The sequence below is a fragment of the Dipodomys spectabilis genome, unplaced genomic scaffold (assembly GCF_019054845.1).
Source record: "Dipodomys spectabilis isolate Male_0828 unplaced genomic scaffold, ASM1905484v1 ptg000054l, whole genome shotgun sequence".
NCBI classification, from domain to species: domain Eukaryota; kingdom Metazoa; phylum Chordata; class Mammalia; order Rodentia; family Heteromyidae; genus Dipodomys; species Dipodomys spectabilis.
Window position 1 is genome coordinate 9,653,537 of NW_024870731.1, and position 13,191 is coordinate 9,666,727.

The 13,191-nt window shown below is 39.0% G+C and overlaps 1 pseudogene; it reads right to left on the minus strand.

The window, feature by feature from the left end:
- Positions 1–1,390: 1,390 nt before the first annotated feature.
- LOC122107919 lies at positions 1,391–12,956 on the minus strand (annotated as a pseudogene).
- Between the last annotated feature and the right edge of the window lie 235 nt (positions 12,957–13,191).

Consider the following 13,191-nt stretch of genomic DNA (forward strand, 5'->3'; position numbering starts at 1 on the left):
TTTACGCCATCCATTACTAACTTAATGATAACATGGAACACTGAATGGTTATATAATTGTTTTATATAGATTTTTCTTTTTATAAGTTATTCTCTTAGTCTTTCTAACATATATACAATATACATATATTTATAGATACCCCTGATAAATCTTGTTTTAAAGGTAAAACATCAACTCCTTTTAGCTTTATAATGAATTTCAAAGGCAGTCAGTATTACCTTAACACTCCACTAGAGAAATGATGTCCTAGTGAATCTAACCACTAATTTTTTTTTAACGCTGTGATCACTGGTGTGCAAGTAACTCAGATTCATTTATTTTGTTCTTAATAGTTAAATATATATTAGTTGCTTATATCATGTCAGTAGGAAGTATTAAAGAAAGAATCAAAAACAATAATGTCACAACTATTGCTAATGTTTAAGTCTAGAATCATACTTCAAACAGAATCCTTTGAGACAATCCTACTGGTATGATATAAAGTGAATACTGAAGGATTGCAATGTTCGTGTTTTTTATTAGCTATGTACTAACATGAAAGATCTTTTCTTTTCCTTCTCATCTCAGATTGATTTTTCCTTGTCTTTGAAACAGCATAGTCATACTGATTTCTGTCTACCAAAGCTATGTCGGTTTCCAAATGCAAGTTCATTATAAGCACTTCTATGTTTCCAGGAATACTTGCTTGAGGTGGGAAACTAGTATATGGTAAGAAATTAATTACCTTTCTTCATGTCTCCCACCCCTGACATAGCCCCGTTCTAACAAGCTAGATGTGAAGGGAGAAGGCTGATTAGAGACATCTCCATGACACTGTACAGTGTCTATTTAATTTTTCTTATTACTGATTACTGGTATGAAATAGATCATTCTAACTTTTGCAATTCTTTAAAACCTAATGGCATAGAGTGAGACACAGCACTATTTGTTTTACAAGACATCTACTGTATCTACTTTTGTTGGGATAAATACCCAGTAATTGCTGTCATAGCCAGAGGACCAGCACGGGTACTACTATTCACAGTGTTGCTTTTGTTTTTGTTTGTGTGTTTTTATTTGTTCTTGTTTTTTAGCTTTTTCTTATTATTTTAATCTACAGAGTACATTACTATATACACACTGGAACCAGTTAATGCCCTTAGACAATTATAGTTGTTTCATAAAGCAGAAAAGACAATGCAGGGGAAAATCAGTGCCCAAAAGCACAGTCACAAAGGCTTCGAAAGTTCTCGATACCACTACAAGTCAATGCTGGAGATCATGTCTAAAACAATCAGTGATTCAAGAGGAATGCTTTAATTTGGAGAAAATACCACTCCCTCCCTCCCACCCTTGAGTAGCCCCTCCCTTTTTAAAATAATCTTTTCAATTCACTATCAAAAGTCCTGGCTCTTCAGATATGCGTTAAACTATAAATAAACACTGCATAGTTCTCTTTTGTTTTGTTTTGTGAAAAATTATTGCAGTACAAAGACTCCAGTTTGGAATTCAGTAAGGAGCAAACAGTACTGGAGTATGGGCGGTCCGAATGGGTCCTGGCGCTGGTCCCAGAAGTGCAGGAGGCAGGCAGAGGTCTGGAACAGAGAGGCTACAGGAGCAGTTCCACTGAAGGGAGAATTCACTGCCACAGCAGCAGCAGCTGTGGCAGCGAGGGGGTTGGGAAGAATTCGGGGAGCCAATGGCTTTGAAGGTTCTTTTGAAAACACTAATTTTACCTGTAAGGAAAAGCTAAAAGAAGGATGAGAATAAGAGTTTGGGAATCTGTAGTCATTAGTCAAAATGATAAGTAGGCTTAGGAATACAACGGAGTGATAGACTGATGGTTCATGTTTGTAACCTTAGTTATTCAGGAGGCTGAGATTAGAGGATCACGGCTAGAGACCCAGCCTGGGCAGAAAAATGCAAAAGATTCTTCTTCAGTTAACCCCAGAAAGCTGGAAGTGGAGGTGTAGCTGAAGTGGTAGAAGGTCAGCCTTGAGTAACTTAATTAATTGAGAGCACTAGGCTCTTAGGTCAAGCTCCACTACTGGCGTACTCATGTGCACGCGTGTGCACCCACGCACACAAAGCAGTGAACAGCTACAATCATAAAGTCAAACTGCTGAACTGACAATAAAGAAAATAAAAAGCCTTGAACAACATTTTTCCCTTTGGAAGAGCGGGAGAGCTGAAAATGGCCAACCAGCAATGCTAAAGAATCCTCTAGAGAAGGACCTGGGAATCTTATTTAAGTTGAAAATTATACTTGCTGAGGAAAGTATTCATCTTTTTATTTTTAAGTAGTGGCTTATGCCTGTAATCCTAACTACTCAGGAGGACTGTGTTTCAAAGACAGCCCAGTCAGGAAAGTTCTTGAGACTCTTATCGCCAATTAATCACCAAAAGGCTGGAACTGGAACTGTGTCTCAAGTGGTAGAGCAATAGCCTTGAGCATAGAAAGTTCATGGGGCAATATTCATGCCCTGAATTCAAGCCCAAGGACAGGCACAAAAATAAAATAAAATAAATGACCAAGAAAAGATGATCAAATGAAATATAAAATATAGAGAAAATTTGTGCCACCCTTGACACATTTGTTAACCATCACAGAGCAGACCCTGGTTAAAAAAAGAGGTTCATTGTTGTTTTCAATCATTACTGAGCAGGCACCACAGACAATGCAATTTCCTCCTGTCTAAAATCCAAGGGAAATACCAAATAGTAACAAAAAACTTCTTCAACAAAGAGTAAACACTTCTCCAAATATTGACACTTTCCCCTTTGTCTCTATGCAAATACTCACCACCTCTTCTCCATCCTGCTTTATTATAACAAACAATGTTTCCAGGTTAGGAAGTCAAGAAGATACTTCTCCCTGGGGAGAATATTTCCACTTCTACAAGCAGTAACATGGCCACAGTCCAGAGGGAGATTCTAAAGACTAACTGGATTTTGAGTGCTCTACTCACTTACAAACTTCAGCCACTTCTATGCTGGTTAAGACAGGACTACGGTGCTGAAAAACCAGCTCCACACAGAACTCACCTTCTCCTCTGCAGCTAAATCTATTGTTATTTTTTTTAAAAAAGTGGTTCCATCTGCATAAAAATAGAGAATACTGACACGAGCATCTTCTAATTAATGACTACAGCTTTCTTATAGCTATATTTTCACGTGTCCATGTACACAACAGCACCAACTATGAAAAGATCTATTTGAGAAAGACAGATTTCAAAATGCACAATCTGGCATCCTCAGTTTTCACTGAGGACCGAGTCTGATAGAAATGATAGTCCCTTTAACCAGTCATAGGTTATAGTTACATGGTTGGAAGGTTTCCTCAATTCTCCCTGATTCCCTGCCAAATAACCCTAGTCGTCTCTACCCAAGGACACTGTATCATCTACAAGGCATACTTTGGAGTAATGAAAGAGGGCATTTTGCAGGATATATTTGTCCAGGCCTTCTATAGTTCCCTTGGATGAAGGATTAAGTAAAACAAAGTCATCCTCTTGAGCCTGTATTTTGAACATCAATGCTTTGTCTTGAAACTCTTAAAAAGACTTTTATTGACCTTCTACCTTGATTATCATCATCACTCATATCAAGACCAGATTTCACAAGGCGACTCCCTTAGAGAATTGAAAGAATCTGATCTTTTCTCCCTTGGCTGTACTCAATGATGGATCTGGACGCAAATACGTAAGATACTAAGCTGTGGCTAAAATGGGGCAAAGGCTTGACATAAATCATTGGGCCAATGGTGGTATCGAGATCTCACTGAAATCAATTTGTGATTTCTTAGGTACATTTACTCCACTTATTGACTGACATTCTCTCCTCCCCACCCCTTTCCAAAAAGTATATTCTCACAGACTGTGGACATTACAGAAAGCATGTTATCTATTGGGAAAGAAAGATGTCACTCACCCCCAGTGGATGTGCTGCCTTAGGAAGCTTGTTGTAGGGACTATACTTTGGTTTCGGGGGCTTTCCAGCCGCTCTGTCTTTGTGCCTTCGACTGCTAATGTGCTATTAAATGCAATTATACAGTGACAGCGTAAAAAAGGGTATCTACAAAAACTCTCACAAATATTGTTTTAACCTGGAGAAAGATAATCATTATTTCATGCACATTTCAGAAAGACACATTTTTTAAAAAGGCACACACTTGTGCCCTTGGATTCTGATGGCCAGAGCATAACTATTCATTTTTAAATATTTTTAACAAATAGAAGGATCTTTCACCACCCCCCCCCCCCAGCTTTTTGCCTTCTCCCTGAACACATATCCATTTTTAGAAAAGTGTTCACAAAGGAAAGGCATGTCTAAAGGAATTTTATGTGCAAATAAACAAAGATGCCCAGGAAGGATGAATTTATTTCCATACCAATATTTATCCTCACATTTGTACAGCCAAATGTCAGCCCTTCAAATTCTAAAGATAAATAACCAAGGTGCATAAAATCAGCAAAATCCTGTACACACACATATATAAAACACAACACAATACGAAGGCTGGGCCTTCCGCTGGAAATATACCACTGACATGTTTAGAAGGCTATTCAGTATAGAAATGAACGCAATGTGGTTAGTCATCCCTTTTAGCAGCTGGTTGCAGGATTTAGAACTACAGCACAATACCATGTAATAAACTACACACAATAAGAGAGTAGCACAGCACAAAATTAGTTGCAGCATGGAAATAGCAAAACACATAGAAACGGAACATGGTAAGTTGACCTTTAATGAGACTTAACACATTTGAATGGGAAATATGATAGAGGAAAGATTGGATAACTGTCTCCTCCTACTCCATACACACCAGAATAGTGCAAACTCCCTGCCAAGAACTTTCAAGAGATCCTCGAAGCCGCTGCATTTCCCGGCAAATTAATATATACAAAAAAGGACAGTGGATAGAAGACAAGGAGGTGCAATAAAAAAAATTGTCTTCCCTCAAAAAAAAAAAAAAGAAATAAACATAGTCGTGCTGGTAGCTTTAGTGTGGTCTTGTTTGTAAACATTTGGGTAAATGCCCAAAAGTGGGATTGCTAGGTCATGTGGGAGCTCTAAGTGGAGTCTTTTGAGGAACCTCCATGCTACTTTCCAAAGTGGTTGAACAAGTTTACACTCCCACCAACAATGAAGTAAGGTTCCCTTCTGTCCACATCCCCTCCAGCATCTATTGTTATTAGATTTCTTGATTATAGCCATTCTAACTGGGGTGAGGTGGAATCCCAATGTTGTTTTGATTTGCATTTCTTTTATGGCTAGGGAGGTTGAGCATTTCTTCAGGTGTCTATTAGCCATCCTTCTTTCCTCTTCAGAGAAGTTTTTTTTAGACCACTTGTTTATTGGACAGTTGTTTCTTTGAGGATTTGTTGTTTGGGGATTTATGTTTTGAGTTCCAGGTATATTTTAGTATGAGACCCTTGTCCGTTGTATGGCTAGTGAAGATCTTCTCCCAATTCATGGGCTTTCTATTGATCTTGCTGGCTATGTCCTTTGCCATGCAGAAGCTCTCCAACTTCTGCAGTCCCATTTGTCCAGCCTTTCTTTGATTTGTTGTGTTTCTGGGTCTCTATTAAGAAAATTTCAGCCTGTGCCAAGGAGACCTAGGGTTTCTCCTAATCCATTCTGTAATGTTTTCAGAGTGTCTGCTTTGACTCTGAGGTCTTTGATCCATTTGGAGTTGATTCTGGTGCAGGGTGATATATAAGGATCTAGCTTTAGTTTTCTACAAGTTGTTAACCAATTTTGCCAGCACCATTGACTGAGAGGCTGTCTTTCTTCCATTCTATGTTTTAGCTCCCTTATCGAAGATTAGATGGCACTATTTACTATAGCTAAGATATGGAACCAACCCAGATGCCCCTCAGTAGAAGAATGGATCAAGAAAATGTGGTATATATACACAATGGAATTCTATGTCTCCATCAGAAAGAATACATTGCCCCATTTGTTAGGAAATGGAAAGGCTTGGAAAAAATTGTATTAAGTGAAGTAAGCCAGGCCAAAGAAACATAGGTCCCATGGTTTCCCTTACTTGCAATATCTAGTATATGTCTGAGTCAAGCAGAAAAGGTCAGATAAGGTGATGTTAGGAAAATGAACCCTAAGATATGTATTCAAATATTTTTTTCTTTCATGTGATTATTTCTAACACATTTATAAGATTATTTCTTTGTTGCTTTGTATGTCCCTCCCCCACAGTATAACCCCTGCTTTTACTGTATTTGATGTTGGTATAATTTGTGGAGGGGAAGGGGAAAAACAAGTCCTTTAAATAAGGATACAGGTGGACCCATTGCAACAATGAAATGTAGAAGTCATTATGTGGAAAAGGAACTTTACAACTTTGGTGTGGGTGGGTGGGTGGGGAACCAGGGCGGATGGGTGGGGGGGTGGAGGGGGGAGGGTGGGAAGGGATGGGAAGGGGAAACAAAGGAGGAGGCTACAATGCTTGATCAGAAATGTACTCATTATCTTGCCCATGTAATTGTAACCCCTCTGTGTACAGTATTTTCACAATAAAAATAAAATAAAATAAAAGAAGACAAGGGGGTGAGTAGGCAGATGTGTGGATGGAGGGATGGATGGAAGGATGGAGCAGAATTACAGAAGGGAAAGGAAGAAAGATTGCACATGTATCCTGCTTGTGGGGGGAGGGGGCAGGGCTGCTTTGCTTACATTCCCACCATCTGCCCTGCCTACCTGTTTCAGTTGGGTTTCTGAGTTGACATGCACATGACAGATTTCACAGTGGAAAGTCTTGTTTTGCAGCCCGTGTTTCCTTTGTTGACAGGTCCTTTGCCTTTTACTCCTGCCCCAGGAAAGGCTTTGATAGTCCCACTTCCATTCCTGGCTTCTAGCATAGTTTTGTGCTTAGTACCTGCCAGGAATAGTTGGGGACACGGGGAAAGAGAAATAAAAAGAATGACAGGGGAAGTGTTAGCTAGTAGATAAGTTAAGGAACCATATAATATCCAAATGTGAACCTTTGGGACTAAGGCTGAAGCATGGCCATGATGTCTAGACTGTAACAACGTGTTCCTGTCACCTTGTATAATCCTATTGAACTTTTCACTTTTGTAAAATGCTGCTCCACATCACAAGCAAACAGCATCATCCTAGCAACTGAACTTGAGAGCCCTCTGAGAGGAAATTAAATGGGTGTGACTGAGTTTCATTTCCTCTTGATGCTATAATAAGCCATAAATGAAGGCTGATGAGGAAGAGTGAGTTAGTTGCTGAAGGCAGAGTTGGAAGTGATGTGTAACAAATGTAATCAATTTAAACATGGTGTGTTTACAAAGGTGGCACTAATTAAATATCCACTTTTTAAACAGAATCTAAACAACCTCGCTTGACTATGTGTTTTAGGTTCAAAATGGAAGAGCAAGATTAATAATTTTTAAAAAAACTTGATGGTTCTGTAAAGGTCTCTTTAGGCTAATACAATGCAAGTAAGTAAGAAAATGAAAGGTAAGTTCAAAGTGTAGGAAGATAACCTGTAAATAAATGCTTATCTTCACTAAAGCATTAACCTCTCTGGGCTCTCACACATAGGTACTGTAACTCCACTTGGCAATCATCAACATTATTTTTTTCAGATCACAGTAGTTCCATCATGATGGCCATTTTCCCTCAAGAGCATTGCTTGGGGCTGGGAAGGTGGCTCAGTGGTAGAGCGCTTGCCTTGCATGCATGAAGCCCTGGGTTCGATTCCTCAGCACCACATAAGCAAAAAGAAAAAAGCCGGAAGTGGCGCTGTGGCTCAAGTGGGAGAGCGCTAGCCTTGAGGTGAAGTGCTGAGGGACAGTGCCCAGGCCCTGAGGGACAGCGCCCAGGCCCAGAGTTCAGGCCCCATGACCGGACCCAAAAAAAAGAAAAGGATTGCTTAAATTTTGCTTAATTTCTAGTTTTTACGTGTTCCTTCTTCATCCCTCTTGGGGATGTGTTTTAATTTAGGAATTTCTTTTATTATCACATGTAGCCTTTCTGGTATTCGTTTAAATTAATTTCTACTTCCTACTTGTATTTATTAGGTTTTTGATCAGTTCTGCACACATAAAAAGAGATTCTTAACTTCTGAGTCATACATCTGCCTCAGAGCATTACTGAACATTAATGAGTAAAACATGTTTGGAACATTCTAGATCAGTGTAGATCCCCTCCTATCGAATAAGATAGTTCATAGCTACACATTTTATCTTATTCAGGATAATCAGGACTTTAACCAATCAATATAAAACATACACACTTTACAACGTAGGTTGTTTGCTTTGAATATCAATGTTCTTAATGCATAACTATTATAATATTCATATGTCAACCTAAAGAAGTCAGCGTGGTGTTAGCATTGGAGGAACTGCAGCACTGCACTGAGGGACGAAGCAATTCAAGGTAGTGCTGTTGGTGCCCTCCTCTTCTTTGCCCGGCCTCCGTGCAATAGAGTAAACACAGGAATTTTCTACTTTGCAGATGGCACACATGTTCTAGGATGCCAGATACAGATACGTAGAAGGTGTTCTGCACCTCTTTCTTGCAACAGATAATTTTATTTCAAAAATTCCCCTCCTGTATTCAAAATGAAATGCACTTCAGGGGCAAATTTAGATTTCCAGTGCACCTGAGAACCCAAGAGCATGTCATCCTGACTTTCAGAAGGGACTCCTGGTTCACTTTTGGTTCAACTCATTTGTGATTTGGAGCCAGGGCTTGGTACATAGCTTACATGCACACACACACACACACACACACACACACACACACACACACACATCTCAAGGTTGGTAGGGGAACTTCAACAAGTGGCTTTGCTTCTATGGTTATTATTAATCATCAGTACAGCTGAACTTTGTACAGTATAACCTCATGCACTTAGTGGCAGAGTATTCATCATAATTAAATAGCTATTAGACAGTTTATATTTTTAATGTTTTAAGAAGCTCTAACGGTAACTACTTTTATTTATCCCAAATAAAGCTCAAATTCAATTTAAAAAATCTTGTTTTAACTGAAAACGTTGGGGATAAATGTACATGGAGAATATATACAAGATGAAGATTGAAACTCGTTTTTATTGCAATACCTTGATACACCCTCGAGGCTGTGCTAACTGTGCTGTTGGCTCGCAGCAACTATATGCATTAAGTGCTATTTTAATGCCCAATAAGACACTGAGATAGGCAAGACTAAGTTACCCTCACGGGCACAGAAAACAAGCCTTCAATGACATTCTTGAAATCTAGAAAACTGATCCTTAGCTAAGTCCCTAAAATTTCACTAAGGGCTTCCAACACAACTGGCTGTGGTTGTATACCAGTCTTCCATAATATCTATCCTTTGATTTTCTACCTTACATATTAATAGTCTTGTGTAAAACTGGCTTTTATTTGGGTCTTTCAAACCCCGCCTCCCAATCTATTTTCTTCCAGCACCCTCTTCTTCTGAGCAGAATTCTATAAACCAGGATATACTAAAGGGCTGTGGCCCTGTACTAGTCCACAATATCACTTCTTGTTTCTGTATCGCATAAACGCCTTCCAAGGTCCAGGCCTACCTCTGCATCCTATGCAACTGCTCAGCAGAGCAGTCAAAAATATGTTTCTGCACCATCTCCCGTGCCATCTCTGTCTTGAGAAAATCTTCAAGATTTCAGGCAAAGGTATCATCCTGACACTCTTGAAAGCCTGACCTGATAGTAATTCTATTTGAAGTTCTGTATGAATGACTTCTGAAAGGAATACCATATTTCATCCAAACTCTGCAAATCATAAAGTTGCAAGTAATTTTATTTACTTTTTGCTTAGCTGTCTAGTTTTGAATATGTTGAGGCAAAATAATTATTGTTCTTGTATTTGTAAAAAATCAGCATCCATCATGTAAAATAACAGAATGAAGTGGGCTGTGCATTACGCTTTTCCATAGCATAATGAGCTGAAAGCTCTAAATAATGTCAATGATATAGAGCTTCTCCCTTAAAATACCATTAGTCAGGTAGTTGCTAGTGACCCATGCCTGTAATCCTAGCTGAGATGTGAGGATCATCACTCAAAGCCATCCCAAACAGGAAAGCTTGTGAGACTCTTGTCTCCAATTAACCCTCAGAAAACTGGAATTGGCACTCCAAATGGTATAATGGTAGCCTTGAGTGTAAAAGCTCAAGGACAGCACCCAGGCCCAAACTGCAAGACGCATGAGCAACAAAAGAAAAGACAAGAAAAGACAAGAAAAGAAGAGAAAAAAACACATCAGTCTCTATTGAATAGTGAACATGGTTACTATGGTAATTTTCTATATGAGAAATTAGCACAATGTGCTGATTTATTATATAGCTTACAACTGACATCACAACAGCTCCACAGATACAACTTGTTAGTAAATCCATAGCAGTTCAAAGGCTGACCTCACTGAAGGCTTGATTCATGACTTGAACCCCAGTGCTGCTTATTTTAAAAATGTAAAAGTAAGCAGGGCACTGGTGGCTCACACTTATAATCTAGCTACTCAGGAGGCTGAGATCTGAGGCTCAGGGTTCAAAGCCTTCCCAGGCAGGAAAGTCTGTGAGACCCTTATCTCTAATTAACTACCAAATAAGACAGAAATGAGGCTGGGGTTCAAGTGGTAGAGAGCTAGCCTTGAGCATAAAAGCCCTGGGATAGTATCCAGGCCCTAAGTTCAAGTCCCAGGACTTCCAACAAGAAACATGTAAACAAGAGCCAGGTATAGTGGTATGTACTTGTAATCCCAACAATGAGAATGGAGGAAGGAATATTGTGAGTTTGAGGCCAGCCTTTATTACATAGTGAGTGTGAAGCCAGCCAGAAAAACACATTGCTTTATCAATGTTTCTGCTAAGAATTCTAGGACTCCAAAATTCTTAAACTCTAACTGTGAAGGACAGATTTGACCTGCCAAATTGATGCTTGCCTCCAAATAAATGTGTTTTTCTGTCAAAGAATTTTTAAGAAGTATGTGGACTTCATGATGATTATACTTGTGTTTGCATTATACTTGTATATGTATGGCAAATGTGGATGGTACAGATTCTGATAGAAAGGCAGATCGGTTTCTAGGTTTCCAGCAACTGAACTCCTGAACTCTGCCTGACTGCAGTTAATGTTGGTAGGAGGAAGACACATGCTAAAAGAATTGTTCTCCATCTGCAGTCACCCCTCAGAGTTTTAAAGTCAATGCCCAGATATTACGAATGAGGCACAATCGGTCAGTGACTCAACATGCAGCTGCAGTATTAACTTCAGACATGATTCACAGATGAATCTACTTCTGGTACAGCTGCTGACATAACCCTGGCAAAGAACAGTCCTTTAAATGAAAAGTCGATCTTGGAAATCAACTCACGTTTTAGAGAAAAGCTGATGTTTGTATGTACACATAATCTCACCCACACTTCCCACACACATGCCGAAAGAGAAACCAAGAGAAGTACAGAGAGAGAGAGAGAGAGAGAGAGAGAGAGAGAGAGAAAGAGAGAGAAAAGCAGGGGCAAACAGAAGTGGAGACAGAAGTGGGAACAGCCCACACTAAGCAAAAGCAAAGTGTAAACATCACCTGATGTGGAAAAAATAACTTGTAATGTCAAAGCTAATAGAATTCACAAACTGTATAGACCATGGTAATGACAATATGCTTTGTAAAAATTTAAATGTGTTTGTGACTCTGAGTATCACTATTCCACAATACTGTGAAATATGTGAAATTTTATGTAATCACCTAATCTCAATTAAAGGAAAAGAAGTGAGAGAAGGGATGGGTTAAGAGAGGTGGGTGACAATGTTGTCAGGCACCTTGTACTCATATACTGTTTTGTAGAATGGGAACTTCTTTGTACAACTACTTAAAGATAATAAAATAAAATATAAAAAAACCTCCAAGAAAAAAAATTGGAGACAGAGTCAGAGACAACAACAGACAACTAGATAGGACCAAATTATAAAGGAAGAGCATTTTGTGTTTGTTTTTCAATATTCTCCTATTTACTTTTCTGTTTTAAAGTTTGCAGTTCAAGTAAGAGACATTAGGGTTTTGTTTTATTGTTTTTGTGCTTGATTGGTCCTATAACAAAACACACTGTCTTTAAGTTGTGGGAAGAGGACACAAAAACTTACATGTAGAGTTCATAACTCAGTGGCCTCCCATAAGAAATACTAAATTCTCTTAAGTATTTATTTTTACATAGTGTTGGCTACAATAGCATTATTTGCTATAGAAATCATAATATAGATGTTTTAATCAAACATACATGGAAAAGTACAGGCCATACTTTATGACATAACTTTAGAAAATATCATTTAGAAGCAAATACTAGATGTGCACAGCAATCCTGAAATCAGGTTAATAAAAAAAAACTTAGAATTATATGCTATTCCACCTAGTTTGCAAAAACACATATACATGCACACATGTGCATATGAACACATGCACACACCATAGTCGACAAGCTCTGGAAACCCTCCCCTGCCCCCATATAAATGCCACTTTGCTTGTCACATTTATGTTTTAATGGCTAATGAATGCCATCTAATAATTGTGCCACTGTCCCCCAGCCCTTGTGTCCTGCTGCACAAGTTCTAATCTATTCAGAGGAAGATGGTTGCAGGGCTGTGGAGACAGAATGAAAGCATGTGCTTCTCACCACTGTTGTGCGCCTCCAGCTGTGAGGCAGAGTTGAGGGCAACCTTGCATAGGGAGCAGTAAAGCATTCGTTTTGCCTTTTCCTCCTCTGTTTCTGTGGAAGGACATGAGCTATTGCCGCTAGCTGTCGTGGGGCTTTTTTCTGCTTTAGAGGTGATCTCAGTTGTCATAACACTGCTTTTGCGGATTTCCACACTTGTCCTCATTGATATCGCCGATGTCCCTGTGGTACTGTCTGCATTCAAAAGAGCATAGGAGGAAGGGGAGGATAGAGGGTCATTGTCTTTCCTTGTTTGGAAACGGATGGCTAACATGACACCCTGTTAACAATGATAAGAGCAGTGAGAAATCACTGCTTGTTAACTGCATCTGTCATCTAATGAGAGAATGTACACAGATGACCACATTTCACTTAAGCTTTGGAGGAAACCATCAGGTGATTCTTCAAGATATACATGGATGCAAGTTCTAAATATTCTCTGGGGATAAATAAACATGTCATAAGTTTTTCTTAACACAATGCCGGAATAGAAGAATGTTTGCAATACA